The sequence below is a fragment of the Chelonia mydas genome, chromosome 1 (genome assembly GCF_015237465.2).
Source record: "Chelonia mydas isolate rCheMyd1 chromosome 1, rCheMyd1.pri.v2, whole genome shotgun sequence".
Taxonomy (NCBI): Eukaryota; Metazoa; Chordata; order Testudines; family Cheloniidae; genus Chelonia; species Chelonia mydas.
In genome coordinates, this window is record NC_057849.1 from 288758675 (window position 1) to 288783660 (window position 24986).

Consider the following 24986-nt stretch of genomic DNA (forward strand, 5'->3'; position numbering starts at 1 on the left):
TATCCTGATGAAAAATGGATGTATGGGGGAATTTTTATACTTCACCAGAAAGCTGGGGAGCGACCCTACTGGGCTTTCAGAGCTCTTGGGTAACAATAAAATCTTAATTAGCAAAAAGAAAGGGACATTTCCTGGAGCATGGAGAATATTCAAAAGGAACGGGGATGTTAATTAAAATGGACTGGACATCATAATTTAGGCCAGAGCTCTTAAACCAAGATGTATGCTGCATAGTAATTGCAGTGGTCACAGACCCAGCTTCTGTGTTCACAGCATCATGAGTCCCTGTAGAAGCACACAGTGAAACAATCTTTCCCTATAAGGGTTTGTGCCTGTTACTTAACAATTTCTCGAAAATGGTATAAAATGGGCAGCATTTTGTTCCATGAAATAAAATTATATTTTCCCACAAAGGATTGGTAGTTAGCCATTCTCACCTATAGCACAGAAGATGAATGGGCCTTTCTATCAAGAAGGTCTGTTTTCTTAGTGCTTTTATCCTGCGACATGGACTAAGAACCTCTTTCTTTCTTTCCTTCCTTCCTTCCTTCCTTCCTTCCTGAACAACAAATTCCACTGACGATCCAGGTGATAGGTGATAAAAATAAAAGCTAAACCCTTCAGGTGGCATCTGGTAAATATTATCTTATCCTTCAGATATTGGAAGAATGTAGGCTAGTATAAAACAAATACCTCTAGCAGGCTTCTCTAGAGATTCTCTCTGTTGAAGCAAATGCCTTTGGTCTTTTACTGAGGGGTACATGCTTGGCTACAAAGCAATCCAATAAGTTCCAGTCTGTGTCTCACCCAGTTTGTGCCTCTTCCAGTTTAAGGACTATGTTCCATGAGAAAGGGACAGCATGGAACAAGGAATGGAGGTGATTGTGAGAGAAGCAGACAAATGAATGGGTGAGGCTGTCATCACTGGAAGAATACAGAGGAAGGGGACAAGTGAGAAGAAATAAGAGTGAACAAATAGAAAGGGCACAGTTGCAATGGACCTTGAGGGTGAGGGCAAGAAGCTTGAACTTGATGTGACAGAAGAGGGGAAGCACTGGACAGGGTTATATTGTTGGAGGAGGAAATAAAGTTGATGTTTTGATGTTAGCAGCTCCATTTTGTATGGAGCAGTGGGAGGTGTATGTGTGTGGCCATAGAAAAAGCTACATACCGAAATTGGATAATGAGCGTTTGGACAAGAGTTTTGGCTGTCTGGATAGAAAAAGATCAGCTCTTAGAAATATTGTGTTGGAGGTAGAAGCACAAGATTTGGATGCAGCCTGGTGAGGGAAGAAAGGAGCTGAAGTTGCTTCCTAGGTTACAGGCCTTTGTGACAGGGAGAATTTGGTGTTGTCAACTGTAAACATTTAGAATATCTTTGTTAACATCTGGCAAATGTTGACCTTGTCATTGGCTTGTACTGCATATGCAGGGCCTCATATTTCATCCTGCCCCTCCCTTGTAGTCTATTGGATGCCTTCAGAAAAAAGTAACTAAAATTTGAGTTTTATTTCCATGCCCTGCCTCTGTGATCTGTTTCTTTCATCCCCTCTAACATTTTTTGGGGTGGGGAGTAGGAACTACTTAAGTACTTTGGGGCTTTTTGTCCTTGCTCTCTTCATTCCTTTCTCTTTTTTTGCGTCTCTGTCTCAGTGTTGCCAATCTCGCATGCATATCAGAAACATTTATTCTCAATCGTGATGCAGTGATCATCTTTCTGGGAACAGTTGCTGACACTTCAGCTGCTCTGTTGGATCTGCTGCATGTGAAAGGAGTTCAAATCTCTTAATGGCTCAGAGAGACTGACTTTAATTATATGTTTATAAAGTTCAGCGTTCTATTGTAGCCTAATGCAGGGGTGGCCAACCTGAGCCTGAGAAGGAGCCAGAATTTACCAATGTACATTGCCAAAGAGCCACAGTAATACATCAGCAGCCCCCCATCAGTTCCCCTCCCCCGCTCCCAGCACCTCCCACCCACCAGCAGCCCCACCGATCAGCGCCTCCCTCTCCTTCCCTGCACCTCCCAATCAGTTGTTTCATGGTGTGCAGGAGGCTCGGGGGGTGAAGGAGTCAAGGGGAGAGGGGAGGAACAAGGGCATGGCAGGATGAGGGGAGGAGGTGGGAAGGGGTGGAGTGGGGGCAGGGCTTGTGGCAGAGCCAGGAGCTGAGCAGTGAGCACTCCCCGCACATTGGAAAGTTGGTGCCTATAGCTCCAGCTCCGGAGTCTGTGCCTACACAAGGAGCCGCATATTGACTTCTGAAGAGCCACATGTGGCTTCGGAGCCTCAGGTTGGCCACCCCTGGCCTACTGGGTGCATTCCAGTTTGCATTTTAGTTTGTGTTTATTCCCCCCCCACACACACACATTGAGTTGATTTGAATGCTTCTATACTTTTAATGTTTGTAATATTTATTGGCCTACTGTAATAGCAGGATCAGCACTACAACTCTGAGCCTTCTGACTTCTAGCAATGTACTGGAGAATAAACCCTGCTTCTTTACTTATGTAACTGACATGATACAGATCAATATTATTCTGGTGCCTAGTGTATTTAGATACCCTAAATTAAGTCTTTTAAAAAGAATCTCCAGTCCTTTTTGTTTTTCAACTCATTCTGTTTAGCAGAACTTAAAAGGAAACTGGTGGGGAAGGGATCATGTCCTTGTTAATTAAATGGAGCAAGTACACACTTCCATTTTCTCAAAGGATTATTTTTTTCTCAGGATAACCAGAGTGGCAAGTTGCTAATGCTGTCCCTCCTTCCCCAGGTTAGGTAAACTTAACAAGTGCACAATTGCACTTTCTCAAAGGATTACTTTTTCTTAGGTGGCCCTCCTTCCCCAGTTCAGTGTCTTATACATAGAAATATTATATTGTCTGCCAATAGCTAACATTTCTGCTTTCCTCTCCCTGCATTATTAACACTCAAAAATACATCTATTTCACAACATAATCATAATATACCAAATCAGTGCTGAGCCAAATCCTCAGCTACTATTAATCCATGTAGCTCCATTGACTTCAGTGGGGCAGGACTCATTTAAACCAGTTGAAGATCTAGCTCAGTATATTTAAAAGGAAAGTCCATCACACATTAGAAAGGAAGGGTAATGTTCTTCATATAAAAATATTCTCAAAATGATGTTTCATTTCAAAGCCTTTGAAAACCAGCACTTTCCTTGGATCCTTTTCTAGCCCTTTGTTCAGGCGTACATGGCATTTTAGAAGCTTGTATGGATTCTGGCTTTGAAAAGGGCAGGCCGGGGTGGGGGGGGGGGAGTGTTATGTGGTCTGAGCTCTCCCTGTCATAACTGACCTTTTCATGGAACAAGAGAATGAAACTCATTCTAATGACAGATTGTTACTCGAATGGCTTGAATTATAGAGTAACATTGATATGGATGTGTCCTGTTTACATGGGGTAGGTAATGTCAATACATATTGCCACCATGTATTTTCTTATGAAGTCTTCAAACTGACTGAAGAGCCATGACGGTGAAGCAAGAATAGCTGCACTGATCCATTTCCCATTTGCCAGTGGCACTGGCATGAAGGAAATGGACTTCTGTCAGGTTTCTCCTGCCCCTTTTTACTGATGACGTTGCCCTCATATATAATTAATTTAGCATTTTTAAAGTGTTTGTTAAGTGAAGCTGAACTTCTAGCTTTTGTAGGGAAGTGTTTGTAGGGAAGTGGGTTATGTTTACGCTGTACCCACTCCTCACTGATTTCACGATGCCAGCTGAAACACAGAGGAAAGTATTGGAACAAAATATTTCCTCCCCCATTTCAAGCACAGATAAGGTGGTGACCCTACTGGGCTTGCAGAGCTCCTCGGTAACAATAAAATCTTAATTAGGGGAGGGGGGAGATTGTCATAGTTCTATTGACTTAAATGGAGATATGACAATTTATGCCTGTTGACAGTGTATACCAGCGGAGGATCTGCCTCATGAACCTTACTCAAGTTAGAGAGCACAGAACCCCATTTTTGGTTGTGTTTGTTTATTTTCATATCTGATGTGAACTGATGCTCAGGTATCGCAATGGTTGCTGCAATATAAGTAAACAGTGATCAAAGGTGTATGGGGTTTCATAAGGTATTGGTATTCCAAGACAGTGCTGAGAGTCGGGTAAAAAGAAGTAGGAGGCTGCATAAGAAATGGAGATGTCCGAAGGAAGAAAATGAAAGCTATTCCCAGGAATTGTATTTGCCTCTGAGTGTTGAGGGGAAGGTGTTGAATGGGAGAATATGGAGAAGTAGGAAGAGGGTAAGATGTTCTCAGACATATTAATACTAGTTCAGAGATAGACAAGAGTAGAGTAACGGGGTCTAAACCTCTCTTTGGGCCATTACCTTTGTTGTGGTGGAGAGGCTAGTGTGTCCCAATGACCCTCAGAACTGTGTCATCTGGAGTCTTGTACTCCTGGTAGGGTCACTGTTGGCGAACAGTTCTGAGTTGAGGTTCCAAATGAAGCGTGATCCAATGGCAGAACAGGCATATTCGAGGATTTGTCAGTTCTCTGCAGCTGTGAAGGTGGATGAGGGCTGCAACAGGACAGAGACCTCTGGTTGTCTCGGACTCCCCTGCTACTGGGTCCAGGGCTCCTTCCCATCAAGTTTTGTGAGGTTGCTGCCTGCGCATCGGCTTCCTCATGGGAAAAGATTTCACACATAAGCATCTGCCAACAGTGTTAACATCTCCCACTAATTAAGTCCTGTGGCGATAGATGAATGGTGGTGGGGATAGGAGAGGTGATCTCTGGGAGTCCTTAGTTGCCAATCAGCATGCAGGTGGCAGCTGTGTGTTCGTCATCTTGCATTTGGACTTGTGAAACAGAAACGGCTGCAACTGCCAAAATTGTGTGACTGAGAAGTCCTTTTCAGGTTCCCCTGTGCTTACCCTGAATGGGGAAGTGGCTAGAAAAGGTACACTAAACATATGCTGTCTCAATCCCTTCACCTTGCCCCCTGAGTGGATGGCTCTGTTCAGCGGGCTCACTCTAACTATATATGAAGCAAAATGAAGTTTGCCACTTGGAATATTCGCATTCTCATGGATTCCCTGAAAAGTGACTGTTCTGAAAGAAGAACTTCCATAATAGCTAGAGAACTTGCAAGATATGACATCAATATTGCTGCCCTAAATGAGACCCATTGGGCAGATGAAGGCCAACTGAAAGAAGATGGAGGTGACTATACCATCTTTTGGAAAGGAAAGCCATCTGAAGAGAGGCGTCTTCATGGTCTTGGTTTTGTCATCAAGAACAAGATTGCTAACCAGCTTTTAAAATTCCCTTTGTGTATTAACAAACGTCTCATGACTCTTTGTCTTAAGCTTAGTAACAACCAGTGTGCCCCAGTCATTCGTGTGTATGCTCCCACACTTGACGATGATGAAGACCACAAGGAGAAGTTCTACTGTGCTCTTGATGCAGTTCTTACTGCCACAGCCAACGAAGACAAGCTTATCTTTATGGGTGAGTTGGGTGACATCCCGAACTCTGGAGAGGCACCATTGGGAAAGAAGGGGTGGGGAAAGTTAACTCTAATGAAATTCTCCTCAGCAAACATATGGAGCATGATTAGCTTATCATAAATACTATCTTTAGACAGAGGGACAAGAAAAAAGACTACTTGCAAACACCCACATTCCAAACACTGGCATCTTCTTGACTGTTATTGCCAGAGCCCATGATCCTGCTGATGTCCATATTACATGAGCCATGAGAGGTACAAATGACTGCAGGATAGACCATTGTTTAGTCATTAGTCATAGTTGTTTAGTCTGTGATTGATTTGGATATTCCACTCACCGCCATCAGGACTGGTTTGATGGGAACAATGAGTAAACCCTAGCACTTATTCATCAGAAAAGAAGCATATTTTATACTTTGCAAAATGAACCCTCTAACCAGCAAAAACGAGAGGCTTACATTGGCTTAAAGCTGTAGTCCAAATGAGGCTATGTGACATCAAGAATGAATGGTGGCAAGCAAAGCCCATGCATATCCAGAGTTTCACTGATCAGCATGACATGAGAAGCTTTTTTCAAGCAATGAAAGCTATCTACGGGCCAAGTTCAAAAAACACAATCCCTATGCAATCCCTGAACAACTCCATTCTTCTTAAGGACAATGTGGCCCTCAGCCAATGTTGGAAGGAGCATTTTGAGACTCTATTGAACTGTAAATCTGATGTCTCAGCTGCCACTATTGAGTCCATGCCTCAGCATCCAGTGATAGAACCTCTTGCTGACCCACCCATCTTCTGAGGAAGTTCGGCAAGCCATGACTCAGCATAAAAACAACAAGATGCCAGGCCCACATGGCATCCCCGTGGAGGTCTTCAAAGCTGGTGAAATAACACTAGTGGAAAAACTTAATCAAGTTTTTGTTGGAATTTGGGTTAATGAGGAAATTCTACCTGACCTAAAGAATCCCAATAGAGTGACCATTTTTAAGAAACAGGACAAATTAATGTGCAGGAATTACCAAGGTATTGCCCTCGTCTCCATTGCCAGGAAGATCATTGCTCTCATCCTTTTGAACCACCTCTTTCCTCTTTCTGAAGATGTCCTTCTGGAATCGCAATATGGTTTCAGACTGTCCCGGGGCACCACTGACATGATTTTTGTTGCATGACTGAGCCAAGAGAAGTTTAGAGAACAACACCAGTCATTGTTTATGGTATTTATTGACCTAACTAAGGCCTCTGATTCCATCATTTGTGAAGTAATTGTTCCATCGTGTCTTTATTGACAGAGATCTGCAAAGGAAAGGAAGATGCTGGTCTACAGTGCAATAGTCATCCCCACTCTTTATGGGTGCGAGACATGGGTGACATACTGAAGCCATCTTAAGCATCTGGAGTGGTACCAACAGTGCAGCCTTAGGAAGATTCTCAGTATCAGATGGGAAGACCATCACACCAATGCCAGCATTCTCTCTGCAGTTAACATCACCAGTGTTGAGGTTAAGATTATGAAACATCAACTTCACTGGGCTGGTCATTGTGTGGGGACGGCTGATAGTCTTCTTCTGAGGCAAGTCCTCTTTTCTCAACTTAGTTGTGGTAAGAGGATCTGTGGGGGAAAGAGGAAATGTTACAAAGACTCTTCGAAAGTATATCTGAAGAAGGGAGACATTGACCCCACGAATTAGGAAGAGCTGGCTGGCAATAGACTGCAATGAGTTCACATCATACATCAAGCTTCAGCCTATTTTTGAAGAGAACTGCCTTGCTCAAGAGGCTGAGAAATGGCAGAGCAGAAAGGAAAGGGTACAGCATCCCGGCCAGCAGTTGTGCTCTTGCCATGTAACTACCTGTCACATTTGTGGAAAAACCTGTGAAGCACATATTGGACTCTTCAGCCATCTTGAATTTATTTTTATAAAGGGCTCATTGTTCAGGTGATCTAGATCTGTGCTGTAGAGGTGGCATTATGGAACACTTTTTCCTTCCCTTCTCCAATTGTGGGGCTGGCCAGGGGCTGATTCAGCCACCGACATGAGAGAGCATCCAAACTGAAATCCTGACTCTGAAGAACTGTGAACTTTATGAGAGTTCAAATTTCAAATACAAATTTTGTGGCTGGGTCCATTGCTACTTCAGGTAGGCTGGTGGCCTCAACTCACCAACTCTTGCTCTGGATGGATTATGACTAGTCCTTCTTTTGCTTTTTAATGTGGCAATGGGTAGCTGTTCTGCCTGGCATTTTGTCTGGGGTGGACACCAAGTAAGGGTCATGTCCCACAAACCACACAGTTTCTTGGGAATGTGTAGGGTGAGAGGTGAAAGTACCTTGATGAGGCATAAAATAGAGGGAAAACCATGTCTCTCCAACTGTCAGTGCTTTTACACTGAGCACAGGGGCAGATAAGGGACCACCCACTAGAGATTAAGCATTATTCCAGCTAGTGAGTGGGAAAAGTATTGCTTGAAATTGAAAGCTATGGGGAATTTCCACACCTCAATCCAGCAGTGATCCTCATGATATATTTACGGTATCCTCCTTATGGGCTAGAGTGTTCCTAATTCTAACCTGGGAATGTGGAGAGTGTGACTGTGCAAGAATCATCTCCTTAACTTGTGCACAAGGGCCAGACCCACCAGTCCTTGTGCTCAGGAGAAAACAGGGTCTGCTCCCTCCTACCACCTAGAGGGGTGGCAATTAGAGCTGTTCAAAGAAACTTCGATGGGATCATAATCTGTCAAAATATGCACTTCCATTGACACTGAAACACTTCGCGAAACTGGGTGGATTTTCATGGAATTTTGTTTCAGAAGAAAATAGGAAAAAACATTTCATAATACGCAAATGTGCCATTTTAAAAAATTATTTTGGGAATGAAACATGCGATTTTTTCATTTTGAAATTATTTTGTTTCAATTACAGTATATATTATCACATAAAATAAAAAAAGTCAAATCAAAATGGTGAAACAAAATGTTTCACTTCACCCAAAATGATTTGGGGGGAAGGGGGAATTTTCCTTTCCAGAATTTTACATTTTTTTTAACAAATCCAAATTTTGAAATAGTCTGTGAAACAAATGTTCTGACCTTACAGATCTAGCTGAAATCATGCCAAAGGCAGCAGGGAGGAGATGGGGCATGGCCTGGTCTCCTTGAAAAAGCTGCTTTATTGGCTACATAATTATGTGCTAAGGAGCTGGGAGAGGGATTATGCATCCTGAAGTGTTTCAGGGGCACAACTTGACCCTGTATTATACATTTTTATGTATAGTCATCTTTTTGTTTTCTGGCTGCTAGCCAGGTTTCAATGCAATCTGTCAGTTTTCCTTATTCTGAGACTCTGTATCTTAGTGATCATCAGCTTCTGATGCAGAATGCTTTCTGAAAATCTAATTGCAGCATATGATGTTGTTTGGTTCCCTCCTTCTCTGCCTTGGTGGAAATACCTTCCTAGAATTCCAAAAAGTTAGTGATGAATAACACTGATTTCCTTATCCTGAGATGTTTAGCCTTATTCTACCTGTTTTCTTCTGGTAACTCTCCCGCTGGATTTTTCAGAGGACTTGTTGAACTGGTCAGGACAAACTGAGCTGTCTGTTACTGCTGCTGTTTAAGAATCGAGTTAGGTGGTCATTTCCGTTCTGAAGCTCTTTTTATGTTTGTTTTCCCCTGGGGTTTGTGTCTGCCATTTAAACTTGCTTCAGGCTAAAATATAGCAGGCGGTTGCTTTCTACCTAGATTCTAATGAATGGATTAAGGCAATCAAATTGGAATAAAGAGAGAGAGCGTGTGTGTGTGATGTGTGTTTAAACAAGCACTGAAACCACAAACACAAGGGCCCTAGCCATCCAAATTGCTTCTGAATCTGCAGGCCTATGGAAGTACTGCAACTTTCTGGGCTCAGTACCTCAAAGACTAATCTCTCTCCATGAGTCACTTTCATACCCTATTAAATCCTGTGTGCCCCCCTTTTTCCAGAGGCAGATTCTTTGGGTAAAATCCTGGCTGCACTGAAGTCAATTGCAAAACTCCTGTTGACTTCAACAGGGCAGTTGAACTACCTAGTTGGGCTAGCTAGAGGTTTTCTCAAAAGTGCTCAGTAGCTCCCATTTAGGCTCCTCAAATAAACTGCCAGGTTTTTAACATTGCTCCACTGTCATTTAAACTCCCTAATGTAGTGGCTAGATTTTCCAAAATGATGTGTGTCCAGAAATTTCCAATGAAGAATTAACTTTAGAGAACTTGAATTGGAGCTGAGACAGTTTGAGAATATTTTTTGAATATCTGTCTCCCCCAAAGTTAAAAACTGAAATTTTGTAGCACTTTTACTCAATGTAGATTTTTGCCTTTTTTTACATTTTAAATAGGTGGATTTATTTAACATGGACACTGTGGGCATCATTACTAAATTAATGTATCAGGAGAACACAAATAGGCAAAACTTTAAATTTGAACATTTAACATATAACAGCGGCTAATTCCTGTACTTTGAAAGATGTTAAATAAAATAGTAAATATTCAGTTGGCTGATGAAGTCTTTTATTTAGGACCTGATTTTGTATACACACTGTAGCCAATGAAAGTGTTGCATTGAGTTCAATGCACACACGATCAGGCCCACAGAAACGTAGGGGTCTCATGTAATGTATACATTGTCACCTTCCACTAGCAAGTCCTGGGGAATGTTGGGTCTCATACAACACAAATAGGACTTTTGTCCTTAGAGATGTCTCATACATTGGTGCTGCCTTTTGATGGCTCTGACATCAATACAAGTATCTTTCTTTGTAATTCTTTAATTTGTATATTGTTTCTACTTTTGATTTTTATAAATATGCAAAATATCAGCTAAATTAAAAGGTTACTATCAATATTTTAAGACTCAGATTTTATTCTGAATTGAAGATTTCAGTAAAATTACTTAGTTAATTTTTTTTAATCTACAGAAAAATTAAGAAACATAACAAAAGCATCACAAAGTCTGTAAGGCCCATGTGAACAATGTATTGTGCTCCCACTGTTCACTCTGCAACAAGCAGCATAATAACTTGTAGTTATCTAACAACCCCGTATTCCCACAGTTGTGCTGAAATCATTGTGACCAGGCTTCATCACTCAAAGATGTTTTGGCATAAGGAGCTATATGATTTGAAATTGTTATTAAACAAAAACTTCCATTTAATTCAATTCATTTCTCAACTCTGGGGAAACAAACCTATGTTTGCCAAGTAAAAAGGACAAAAATAGTGTTTGGGGGTTTTTTTGTTTTTTTTTTTTACCGTTTTTGTATTCCTAAGAGGTTGTCATAAATATTAGGGATGGGGAATAAGCAAAATTGCCTGACATTACATATCTCTAGTAAAATTACATTAAGTATACAAGCTAAACCTATACAACTAAGTGAGGGTTGAAAAAATGGATGCCAGACATTAAAATAAGTGTGTGTGTGTGTGTGTGTGTGTGTGTGTGTGTTAGGGACTATTGGGAACTTTTCCTATGACATCTGAGAGGAGGTCTCCATCATAGGGGCAATATAGTCAGCTGGAGGGCAGCACTGGGGCCCCTTTTGACTTCTGGAAAGATTAGGAAAGTCAGCCCTATCTCCTTCCCTGTGTTCCCAGCCCAACCCCTTTGCCCTTGAGGAAAGTTGGAGAGCCAAACTCCTCCTTTCTAGGTCTGGTCTATATTACAAAGTTACGCCAACCCAGCTACATTGCTCAGGTGTGTAAAAGATGTCCCACACCCTGCATGACATAGTGAAGCCGACCTAAGCCCTGTCGTAGTCACCAGTAGGTCAAAGGAGGAATTCTACTGTCTCTTGGAGAAGTGGATTTACTACAGCGATCAAAGAACCCCTTCTGTCACTGTAGTGTCTGCTCTACAGCGGCACTACTGCAGTGCTGCAGCTGTAGCATTTTTAGGGTAGACAAGCCCCCAGGCATGGTGCATAGCCATATCCTGTGGTGCATCGCCTTTCCTCAGTGCTTTAAGGTGCCTGCTTCAGCCATAGCTCTGTTCTTCAGGTGTATTATATCTCCACTCAGTACATCACTCAGAGATGTAGTGTAATGCTAATATGATGAAAATGCATAATACTGGAAACAGCCAAGGCAGGTCTTCTGAAGAACACGCTCTTCTCTCTTCTGCAACTGTACCTGAGGTGGGGCCAGAACTGGAGTGGAGGCAGCAGCTAGCATTTTAACAATAGAAGGTACATAAATAATGGCATGCCAGCTCCTGGACAAAAAGCAATGCAATATACATCCAGTTTCTGCTGAGTAATCTGATATCCTTTCACACAGAGTTTTTCCAGCTGAGATGGGGGTCTGAAAAAGCTCAGATCAAATGTTTTGTTAACCTTATTTCCTCTTAAAGTTTCCAGACTGGGTATAGCTCTGAACAGTATGAGATTAGCCTATTTCTGCTGAAAATACAGGAAATGCTTTCCAATACATGCTACTTTATCTTTGAAATACTTAGGGGTATTTTAAAGTTTTAGGAGTCTCTTTCTCTTTATTTCTTGCACTTCATTGGTCAAATCATATGCTATATTATATTGCATACCATTGCCCTGAAAAACAAGGACCTGATTCCGCAGTCAGATCCACATGGGAAGTCAGGGAAGTCAGCGGGGATCTTCATGGGGAACATGGTCCACCTGTGTGTATTTAGAGCAGGATGAGAGGCCTAGGAGTTCAAATTGCAAGAGCACATCGATATATCAGATATCGTCATTGATGTACAATGGGAGCAGCAAGGAAGGGGTGGGAAGACTATAGTGATACTCCTTCAGCTACAAAAGAGATACCCCCTACTTAATAACTTACTGCAGTGATTGCCAGTGTTTCCAAATACAAGGGCTACTGGATGAAGCCATGCTTGGCAAATGTGTTGGGTTGCTTCTATAACAAACTGCCTCACCTGTATGATGAATTAATCATCGGTAAATTAAAGATAATAAGCAGCAGCACCATCAAAAGAGATCACCAGGGCTTCTTAGGAGAAACATACCTTTACTAATGATGTTGAAAATCTCTAAGATGACATTGGTGAGACTGTGTAAAGAGTAATAGACCAAATAAACTCCCAATATGAAGACTCCGTTGATAAACGTAATAGGGAATCCAGCCCTCCTTGGAGGAAAAAAAATTAATCATTCTTGCCAGTTCACGAAGATCTTGCCTTCAGAAATAATTAGCATACGACACATGCACAAATTTAAGAGAATTGAAAAATACCAAATAAACCCCCTAGCACTCCCCCCAAAAAGACAAATCAAATAAAAAATTAGACTAACCAATGTACATTGGATCAAGACCATAAAGAGGGATGTAGTTTCTTGCTCCTTTATGTGATTATACATACACACACAACTGCAATGCACTTTTTTGGGACCCTGTTACCCTGCAAACGTTTATCGAAGGGTGCTTTCCACACACATAGTATTATTTTTTGTTTGACTTCACTGCTTTCCAGGTATTTCACTCCCATTGATTACCTGTGCTTCTGATTATTTTCTACCATCACCGTGCATTTTTCCAAGCTGAATCTTCTTATATTTCTTACCCATATTTCTAACCTTTCTGAGGTCTCTCTTGATTAGTTACCTGACTTGACTGCTGCTGCTAACACCTCCCAGTATAGTATCATGTGAGAATTTAATTAATATGCTTTCTATATACAGTTCCAAATAATTAATGAAGATGTTAAATTAAACCAGACTTTGACGCACCCCATTATATCTTCCCCCTAACTTGATACATTTCCCTGTATTATTCAGTGTTACCAATTCTCACAGTTTTATCTCAAGTCTCACAATATTTGGTGTCTTTCTTGAAACCCCAGTTCATGAAGACAACTGATTACATGAGAATCTCAGCTTTCATTCTAATAAGTTTCCAGCACTCAAAGTTTCAGAGCAAAGTTGGAAAGTGTGACTTGAAATGCTCCCAAAAGTCTCTGAAACCAGAAGGCAAAGAAAATACACAAAATATGATTTTTTTTTTTGTTTTTAGAATGTTATGGTTTTTGGAGGCCTGACTCACAATTTATGAATGCTTGGAGCTGGCAATACTGTGTTCAAATATTGAACAAAGTACTCAAAAATAGAGGGAGAATTATGATTCTGGGTCTAACCTACCCTGAGGGGTATAGAATGGGTATACATGGATGGAGCAATTATTGGCTTCAGTAGGTAATATACCCTTGTAACTGAGAGAGAGCAGAATTTGGTCCCTCATCTTTATGAAGGGTTTCGGTAGTTTTTTTTTTGTCTGAGTCAACTTTGAACACTCTGCTTTATTCTTGGCTTGCAAGTTATCTTTTTGCCAAACTCAGGAACCTTCTATTAGAAAAGTGTGTAAACTAGATGGAAATCGGTTGCACAGGTCTTTGTTCATGTATGTTGACTAGTGACTTAAACATAGCATTTGATGTTTGAGACTTAGTTAGGACACTAGTGGTAACGTTGTTCTCCAGAAGAGAGCTGTGATGCACTTATGGCTTCATAAATTGAAAGGGACATTGGCTATTTGAAGCAGAGCAGTAAATGTCAGCTGTTGCTATTAAACAAAGGCTGCCCTTTATGGGTCTCATAAGGTGGAAGAAAAAGCAATGACATACCTACAGGCAATCTCTGAGATGATTATTGCAATGCAATCTCTATCTATATTTTTCATTAGTTTTGGTTATTAAGATAGTTTCCACGTACACTATTCCTTCTCTTACTGGGGTCTTGAGGGCAAATAATTTTATGACATCAAATATAGAATTTGCCTGTAAATTACATAAATTTTGACTGAGTGTGATCTGGAAAGGCCTTACCAACCAATTTACTTCATTATTTCTCTTAGAAAATAGTACATCATTAAGGGGTTCATTATTTCTTCTGTGTTTACAGTTCACTGCACAGTGGGTTGAGAGATTTTGGAGGGGGCACAATCAGGGGTGTCGCTCCTCAACATGATTCAAGGCCCAATTCAGTGGAGCCTTCTTGCATATGGGAGTCTGAGAGCACAGCAGGGATAGACCAGTGGAGGCCAGTGCCAAAGGATCTGCTATGTCGCAGGTTCCTTCATTACATGGAATGAAGTGCCTATGTGAAGTGGCTGTGCAGCTACTCCACAGTCTTTCCCCATGAGTCCCCTGTACAGACTGCTATTCAAGCTAGGCCCTTCATGGCCTATCCCTTTTCTATCACCTCTCGTTCATTGTTGAGATGTCAGTTCCCATCTCTAATTGGCCAGTGATGCAAGCCTCCATTAACCTTGTCCAGTTACATTTTCAAACAAGCACCTTTGTGCTTTGTCTCAAGCTGCCCCTGATGCTTGGGAGGACCTCCTGTAAACATCCACACAGCTATCTCATTATTATCCTTAAAACTCTCCTTTGCCATGAGGCGTACAAAAAACTTGACTATGGTTAGGCTGCTGGTGCGCTGAGACCACTGCCTCTCATGCAGACCAGTGTTGTTGCCTTGTACTCCCCCTTGGTCTGTATCCATTAGCTCTTGTCTCTTAGAGTCGTGTTTGTATAGTGCCTAGTGCCACTGGGTCCTGGTCCATGACTGAGTTTCCTAGATGCCATCGTAATATAAATAAGAGTAGAAATTATTATTTATTACTTAGGCCCTGCTGGCTCACAGAATTTGTTACTAAATAAATAATATGAGACAAATTATCTCGAAATCCATTGGGGAGGTAAATCAGCATGGTAGTACATGTGGCAGTAGGAATGATAATTGGGCAGGGGGGCAAATTAAACAATTGTTTTCTGGTCTCTCCATTTTGAGAAATTCAAACCATGTAAGAAACTGTTCTTAAATAAAGGGCTTTGTATTTATTTAACAATTGGAAATTCATTTTTTTCTCCTATATAGATAATTAAGTTAAATTATAACTGCACAAAGCCTGCCAATGAACTCAAGTTTAACTTTTTAACATTGAGCCATCCTTGTCTCTGCCTCAGTCCTTGTTCCCAGCCTGACATATTGTACAGTGCGTACATGCATAATATTTCCTTAAGAATAGTCAATGAAATTCTATATTGTCAAGTTTCAGAGTGGCAGCCGTGTTAGTCTGTATTTGCAAAAAGAAAAGGAGGACTTGTGGCACCTTAGAGACTAACAAATTTATTTGAGCATAAGCTTTCGTGAGCTACAGCTCACTTCATTGGATGCATTCAGTGGAAAATACAGTGGGGAGATTTATATACACAGAGAACATGAAACAATGGGTGTTACCATACACACTGTAAGGCGAGTGATCACTTAAGGTGAGCTATTACCAGCAGCAGAGCGGGGGGCCAGTGGGAAACCTTTTGTAGTGATAATCAAGGTAGGCCATTTCCAGCAGTTGGCAAGAATGTCAGAGGAAAGGGTGGGGTGGGGTGGGGTGGGGAATAAACATGGGGAGATAGTTTTACTGTGTGTAATGACCCATCCACTCCCAGTCTCTATTTTACTTAGGCTTGAATAGAGACTGGGAGTGGATGGGTCATTACACACAGTAAAACTATTTCCCCATGTTTATTCCCCACCCCACCCCACCCCCACTGTTCCTCTGACATTCTTGTCAACTGCTGGAAATGGCCCACCTTGATTATCACTACAAAAGGTTGTCGTCCCCCCGCTGCTGGTAATAGCTCACCTTAAGTGATCACTCTCCTTACAGTGTGTATGGTAACACCCATTGTTTCATGTTCTCTATGTATATAAATCTCCCCACTGTATTTTCCACTGAATGCATCCAATGAAGTGAGCTGTAGCTCACGAAAGCTTATGCTCAAATAAATTTGTTAGTCTCTAAGGTGCCACAAGTACTCCTTTTCTTTATATTGTCAAGCTTTTTCAACAGTTAACGTAGTTAAATATGTACTAACCTTAGCTGCTTCATAGTATCAAGGGCAGCAGCTAAACAGGAGACGTGCATCTCTGTTAACATACGTTATTTGTATTTTGCTACAGTTTTTTTTAGTCTGTTTCCTTTTTATTGCTCTTGATGTACTTATGACATGTAATATGCAATAATGTGATATAACATTATACAATTTCCACAAAAACTGATTGCTTAACATTTTGGACAAACTGAGATGGGTTACATGATTCATAAAACAGGGACTTCATGTTGATTTGTTTGTGAGTTGCTTACAAATGTCAAAAGCACTGCTGAGCTAACAGAGCTCAAATTCCCATGCTTATCATGAGGCTCCTATTGATATCTGAGAGGTAGTCTTTGCATTTTCCATGAAAATGCAGTATTCAATTGATTTTGATGGCAACCTCTTGTAATTATCTATATTTACCAGATTTGTAGACCAGAAGAGACAGAAATCCTGGTATTTATTAACTGGGAGAATCTGGATATGGACACATTTGAATTATTTATTGTGTAATTTGCATTCCTGTTATATCCCTTTCTCTCACCCTTCATCTGTGTTTTGTTCTTCAGACTGTAAGTTCTCCTGGGCAGGGACTGTGGCCTCTTAGGTGTTTGTACCAGAAAAGAGGGCTTCAGTCTTGATTGAGGCTGTCACAATATAAATGACAAATATTTCTTTGTCTGTTATCTTCACTGAATTATATTAATAATACATAGGTTTGATCTTTCCTTTAAAAACAAATTCAGAAGCCAGCATCTACTTTGCTGACTTTAAAATGTCATTGTGCAATTTACCTGTGACTTCTATATGTAAAACATGTTAGGTCTACTGTGATCAGGTTTTATGATACTAGTTTAGGCTTAAGTAGATATATCTGTGTAAATTACAGCTAAATCTCAGACTGGAGTCTCACTGTTGTCAAATTATTTTTGGTGAGATGTGAGAGTCATACGCACTACTCAAGTCTTTTCCTCAATTGCCATCCTAATACTTGGATATGCCATTTTCCAAAGTACCAAGTTGTCTAAAGCAGCAAAGAAAAAATCCTCTTTGGTCACATTTCATATTGTATGCATTTATAAATATATTTTAAATGGTTAATAAAAGGTCAATAGATACCCTAATACCTTAATAAGTTGTTACAGATATCAATAGGTTACTTATTCCCAGCTATATCACTTTCTAGAAGTGTACTTATAACCATCTATAAAACACACTATTTATGCGTTACATGCTTATAACATCTATTAATCATTTATTACCCTTTTATAAACTAATTAGTATTTCTCCATATGGAATTGCTATAGTAAATAATGTGGCCTTGAGTTCTCTTAATTGGGTCATAAGAGATGGTAATGCTTTTCTTCTCAAGGCTTGTTATTTAGAAATGTGAATATAAGGAGGGTGACATCAAGATTCATTCAGGATTTATTTAATTTGTCTTCACTGTTGTCAAAGCTCACTGAATACTTCAGTTTTTGGTCCCAATGGAAAAGGGAGACTTTTAGACACTTACAGTATTAAGCGGTAGGAACCATGAAAATGAAATGTGCATATTACTGTATGTAGAATTTATAAAGGCCCTCTGATTTATGTAAGTACAGTATAATGAATATTTCCTTACATTCCCAGGGTAGTCACAACTAACCTTTGATTTCTTATAAGAAATAACAAGATAGCTCTTAAGGGTCTATTATCTAATTTTAGCTTATAGCAAAAATACAGATTGTATGTCATCTCAACAAACTAAATTAATTCATTAGGATCAGTACTTCAGCAATGAATACCATATGAATTCATAGCAATGGCCTGCTTAACCTTATTAGTGATAATAAAAATACCCAAGTGCTAAACTATTGTCCATTAATACACTAATATGCTTTGAACTGATAAAACAAGGATTACCGGTATGTTGTAATTTAGCCCAAGGTAGCTGCTTCTTGATTCAGTTTTTTTCCCTTTCTGCCTACTTTTATGCAACTAATATTTCTGAGTCAAACTGCAAGCTAACATGAATGACCACTGAAAGTGTCCCAGTGAGAAATGCTAATACGATTTCTGGGCCAAAAAGTGATGGACTAGCTGGCAAAAAACAAAACAAAAAAACCTGGGACTGGAGACCTATAGCATAGGCACCCAGAACCTTCACTGCCGAGATCTGCAGGCTGCTTTCAACACCTGAGTCTGGTAGCTGTTGTATTAGTTATGCAGTCTTTAAATAAGAATAATTGAGGTGTTCATTGCCCTAAAAAGAACAACATGGCACACAAAGGAAGGTATTTGGGGGAATACACGCTACAACACTACATCTCTTTTATAGATGTACTAAGTGCTCCACTGAGCACACTTCTCCCAATAGCTTGTAATGGAGTGCCCCATTAAGGCCACCATATTGTAGTAAGCCAAGTATCCCAGCCCTGAAACTTAGTCTGGTGCTGGAGTTTTGAGTTTCAGAAGCAGATGGTTGTAACTCTGCGAATAAATCAGCATTAAACCTGTACCTCTACGTGTGTGACTGGATTCACTTCCACAAGACACTGTGCCTCTAGCACCATTATGCCACATTCTGCTGTATACTAGCATAATGTCTCCAGACATCACAGCTTGGTCATTCCAGCTGCTCAGCCTGCCTCTTTTCCCAGAACTTCAAAGGCTCCAAGGGCCATAATTTAACCAATAAAGTGTTTATTAATTATAATTATAATTATATTTAATTAGGGCTGTCAAATGATTAAAAAATTAATCGCCACTAATTGCACTGTTAAACAATTATAGAATACCATTTATATAAATATTTTTGGATGTTTTCTACATTTTCAAAGATATTGATTTCAATTACAATGCAGAATACAGCGTGCACAGTGCTCACTTTATATTTATTTTTGATTACAAGTATTTGCATTATAAAAAAACAAGGTAGCATTTTTCAATTCACCTGCAAGTACTATAGTGCAATCTCTTTATCATGAAAGTTGAAATTACAAATGTAGAATTTATGTAAAAAAAACTGCATTCAAAAATAAAACAATGTAAAATTTTAGAGCCTCCAAGTCCACTCAGTCCTGCTTCTTGTTCAGCTAATAGCTCAGACAAACAAGTTTATTTACACTTGCAGGCGATAATGCTGTCCACTTCTTTTTACAATGTCACCTGAAAGTGAGAACAGGCATTCTCTTGACACTGTTGTAGCTGGCATTGCAATATATTTATGTGCAAGGTGCACTAAATATTCATATGTCCCTTCATGCTTCAACCACCATTCCGGGGGACATGGGTCCATGCCAATGACGGGTTCTACTCAATAACAATCCAAAACTGTGGACTGATGCATGTTTTTTTTCATTATCTGAGTCAAATACCACCAGCAGAAGGTCGATTTTCTTTTTTGGTGGTTCGGGTTCTGTAGTTTTTGCATCGGAGTGTTGCTCTTCTAAGACTTCTGAAAGCATGCTCCATACCTTGTCTCTCTCAGATTTTGGAAGGCACTTCAGATTCTTAAAGCTTGGGCCCAGTGCTGTAGCTACCTTTAGAAACCTCATATTAGTACCTTCTTTTCATTTTGTCAAATCTGCAGTGAAAGTGTTCTTGAAATGAACAACAAGTGCTGGGTCATCATCCGAGACTGCTATAACATGAAATATATGGCAGAATGCAGAAAACAGCGCCGGGGACATACAATTCCCCCTCAAGGAGTTCAGTTACAAATGTAATGAACACATTTTTTTAACGAGCATCATAAGCATGGAAGCATGTCCTCTGGAACGGTGGCCGAAGCATGAAGGGGCATACAAAGGTTTAGCATATCTGGCATGTAAATACCTTACAATGCCGGCTACAAAAGTGCCATGCAAGTGCCTGTTCTCACTTTCTGGAGACATTGTAAATAAGAAGAGGGCAGCATTATCTCCTGTAAATGTAAACAAACAAGTTTGTCTGAGTGATTGGCTGAACAAGAAATAGGACTGAGTGGACTTGTAGACTCCGAAGTTTTACATTGTTTTATTTTTGGGTGCAGTTATGTAACAAAAAAAATCTACATTTGTAAGTGGCACTTTCACGATAAAGAGATTGCACTACAGCACTTGTATGAGGTGAATTGAACAATACTATTTCTTTTGTTTATCATTCTTACAGTGCCAATGTTTGTAATAAAAATATACACTTTGATTTCAGTTGCAACAGAGAATACAATATATATGAAAATGTAGAAAAACATTCAAAATATTTAATAAATTTCAATTGGTATTCTGTTGTTTAACAGTGTGATTAAAACTGCAATTAATCTCGATAATTTTTTTTATTACGATTAATTTTTAAGTTAATCACGTGAGTTAATGGTGATTAATTGACAGCCCTATATTTAATATTATAAATATAATATATAATTCTAGATATTCTATAATTATAGAGTCATAGAATCATAGAACTGGAAGGGACCAGTCAAGAGGTCATCTATTCCAGTCCCCTGCACTCATGGCAGGACTAATTATCTAAAGCATTCCTGACAGATGTTTGTCTAACCTGCTCTTAAAAATCTCCAATGATGGAGCTTCCACAACCTTCCTATGCAATGTATTCCAGTGCGCTTAACCACCCTGACAGTTAGGAAGTTTTTCCTAATGTCCAACCTAAACCTCCCTTGCTGCAATTTAAGTCCATTGCTTCTTGTCCTGTATTTTAATATAATTAATAATACAATACTCCTGCTTATTAATAATTAATAATAATAATTAATAAGAATCACAAGCGAAATATGAGTCAACAGTGTAAAACTGTTGCAAAAAAAGCAAACATCATTCTGGGATGTATTAGCAGGAGCGCTGTAAGCAAGATGCGAGAAGTAGTTCTTCTGCTCTATTCCATGCTGATTAGGCCTCAGCTTGAATATTGTGCCCAGTTCTGGATGCCACATTTCAGAAAAGATATGAACAAATTGGAGAAAGTTCAGAGAAGAGCAACAAAAATTATTAAAGGTCTAGAAAACATGACTTACGAAGGAAGACTGAAAAAAATTGGGTTTATTTGGTCTGGAGAAGAGAAGACTGAGAGGGGACATAACAGTTTTCAAGTACATAAAAGGTTGTTACAAAGAGGAGGGAGAAAAAATGTTCTCCTCTGAGGCTAGGACAAGAGCAATCGGTTTAAATTGCAATAAGGGTGGTTTAGGTTGGACATTAGGAAAAACTTCCTGTCAGGTTGGTTAAACACTGGAATAAATTGCGTAGGGAGATTGTTTTCCATCATTGGAAATTTTTAAGAGCAGGTTAGAAAAACACCTGTCAGTGATGGTCTAGATAATACTTAGTCCTGACATGAGTACAGGGGACTGGACTAGATGACCTTTCATAGTCTCTTCCAGTCCTATGATTCAATAATAATAGATTTTTATAGTGCTATGAATTTACACAGCACTTTACAAACAAAGATTTGTTTCTCTGCTCTGAAGAGCTTACACTCTCTGTAAGATGGGCAGACAGTTCAGAGTTAATGAACTGTCAGTCTGAGGAATATATTTTCTTGAGAACAGTATCCTGCATACACAGAAAGGGCTGAAAATGGAGATGAACAAGAATGTCACTAGTTGAGTGTGAACATCATAAAGAAAGGTTTATATTTCACCAATCTCATTAATGTGTGTATGTGAGATAGCAATGTTGGACTCTGACCCCTTGTTTTAAATGATGTTGAAGGTTGATGGAAGAAGAGAGCTTTTACAGGTATAGGAAGCAGAGTCAAAAACTTATCTGGGGTCTATTTGTCAGTCAATATGAGGGTGTAGTTCTTATGAACATTGTGGGAAAATTGTTCATGCTTTGACCTGGAAATAGTGACCATTTCATTAATACAACTGAAGTTTTCTGAATGATTGAAAGATTTATATGCCACATTATCATCCATCCATCTATCTATCTAAACCTATACTTTGCCTGACTTTATAGAAGACCTGTCACTCAAATATTATATTTAAATCAAGATTCTGTGAATGTATTAAGAATGTGGTTGTAGTTACCTTCATTGTTGTAACTTCATTCCCCATACTGAGATTTTGTAGCACTAATTTGCAATTAAATAGCACTTATTTCATGACAGTTACATAAAATAACCCCCCCGGCAAAACTATTGAAATAATTTCACATCTAATCACAAATGCATTATCCTAATGTTTGTCAGATACTTTAAACTTAATTATATTAATAAATTCATTTAGACATTTTTAAATGATCACTAAATATGTAATTAATGATCTATTAGAATTATTAATCAGTGATTTAATGGAACTATGTTCAACATTGTTACATAATTATATGGCTCCATAGCAGTGAAAGAAATCCCTCCAAATTGACAGCAAAACATCTATGAGCAAATAAATAGCTCAAATCAACCTGATTTGTATGCTGCAGATCCTTGATTATCGCATACATTTCAAACTGGTTTTGTCATGTGCATATGCATGAGTGATGGAGCATGGTGAATGGAAAATGTTCTGTTTATTAGAATTAACTGCATAACTTTTTAATAGAATGTTACACAGTGCACTCGATTTATAAGAATCACTGACATAGGAATCAGCATGTAGTGATCAAAACCACTGGGACAAAATTATTCCTATACCTAACCTACACTCCACTTGTAAGAATCAAATCATCTGGGATAGATGGTGATTCTTATAAAAGGAGTGCATTGTATTAAGAAATAGGAAAGAGTTGGAAAGAGTTTTACTTAAGGGTCCTGAACAGGATAACATGTAATTTCAGGTGGCACTTTTTAACAATAACTGGAGATATACTGCTGGAATCAAACAAGCACCTTTGTGCTTTTCCTGTACATTGCCCCTCATATTTGGGAGGAGCTCCCTGTAAACACTTTCAAAGCTACATCATGTGACTCCTTCAAATTCCTCCTTTTGCCATGATGCCAACAAATGGATGCAGACTTGACGATAGCTAGGCCACTGCTGTGCTGAGACCACTGCCTTTCTTGCTGATCTGTATTGTCTCATTATTTCCTTGGACTTACCAGTCTGCCTGTATTTCTCTTGCTTTTTACCTAGATTGCAAGCAGTTGGGGAACCATGGACTGTCTTTTTGTTCTGTTTGTACAGGGCCTAGCACAGCGGGATCCTGGTCCATGACTAGGGTTCCTAGGTGCTGTGGTAATACAAGTAATAAAATAATAATAAATAATGGTTGCTGCACATAGATGGCTGCAATCATGCTTTGAACAATGCATTTGTTTTCTGCACACTTGTTTCTATTTTTGACATTGTTTTTTCTCTCCATTACCAAAGAGGGACCCTTTAGTAGCAGATCATTGAAATACTGTGACTAGCTGGAAAACAATAATAACCAAAAAAACCTCCTTTGCTGGCCTTGAAGAAAGGGAGATCTGTTCATCACCACAAAAACAAAGCGGGCCCATTCCTTCAACTCTGAAGTCATCAAGCAAAGCCGCTATTAAAATCAATGAGTTTTGCCTGATTAAGGAGTAAATCAGGTCTGAAGGATTTGGTTGCTATGACTTCATGCCAGTGGATGCTGTTGCACCATAATTCTAGTGCCTATGTAATTAATGAATATTCTGATCCCACGGTCAATATATTTCTTTCTGTCTAATGTGCTTGCTTCAGTCCTGGGCTGGTACACAAAATGAAATACAGGACATTCTCTACATTTTTGAAGCATCTTGTTATATCATGTTGCTGCATAGTGTGAGAGATGGAAACTGTTTTGTTGCAATGAGACATAACAGAAATGTGTTTTTCCCAAGCTCAGAACACTTTGGAAGTGGATTTAGGAGTGGTTATGTTAAATAATTTATGGAGCCAGGGAAATTGTTCTACCTGGGTGAAATTTAGCTCTGTGCAAGAGGACAGCATAAGGCCTATGAGCTACGTAAGTGCCACTTATGCCTTTAGGGACTTAAGTGTTTTATATGGTTTATGTTGGCCCTCTTCACAGAGCTCAGTTTCACCTGCTGTGCATTTCTGATTCTGATGTCTTCAGAAACTTCCTGTTTTTAGAAAGGGGTCTGAATGGACCCATCCTTCGCTTCATTGTTCTCTGAGGTTGTTCTCTGCCATCTGGCAGTTTGTCTGCAACTACGTGTCTTATTCAGATTGAAACATTCCTGTGCATTCTTAATGTATTCCAATTTAAAGAAACCTGCCCCTGTAAAACTGATGTTGTGCTGTAAGGCATTCAAAGAGTTGATTTGTAGATCCTACTACATGCAGAAAAGATTCACTTCAAGATTATAGCGAGATCTTTAACACTATCCTATGTCTCACATCGTGCTGTGTTTTGATGCAGGCCAGACTACTCAGAGAGAGGTATGCAGATTCCAACAGGCAAGGGTAGTACTTTACTAATGATAACGCACCTCCTCTCCCCAGCCCTCCACTACGCCCCCACCCCGCCCTGCCCCAACCACAAAGGCAGAGGGCCTTTATCTGGACTGATGGAGAGGGTCATAGCTATTTTAAATATCTTTCCCTCCAAGGGTTTGGGATGGGGTAGCTGGAAAGGGAAAGGCATCATCTGAGCTGGTCGGCTGACTGGTGGGATTCAGGTAAGCCATTGGCTTCTGTACACCCAGCAGAAGGGTATGTAAGCCCTGTGCCTCCAGT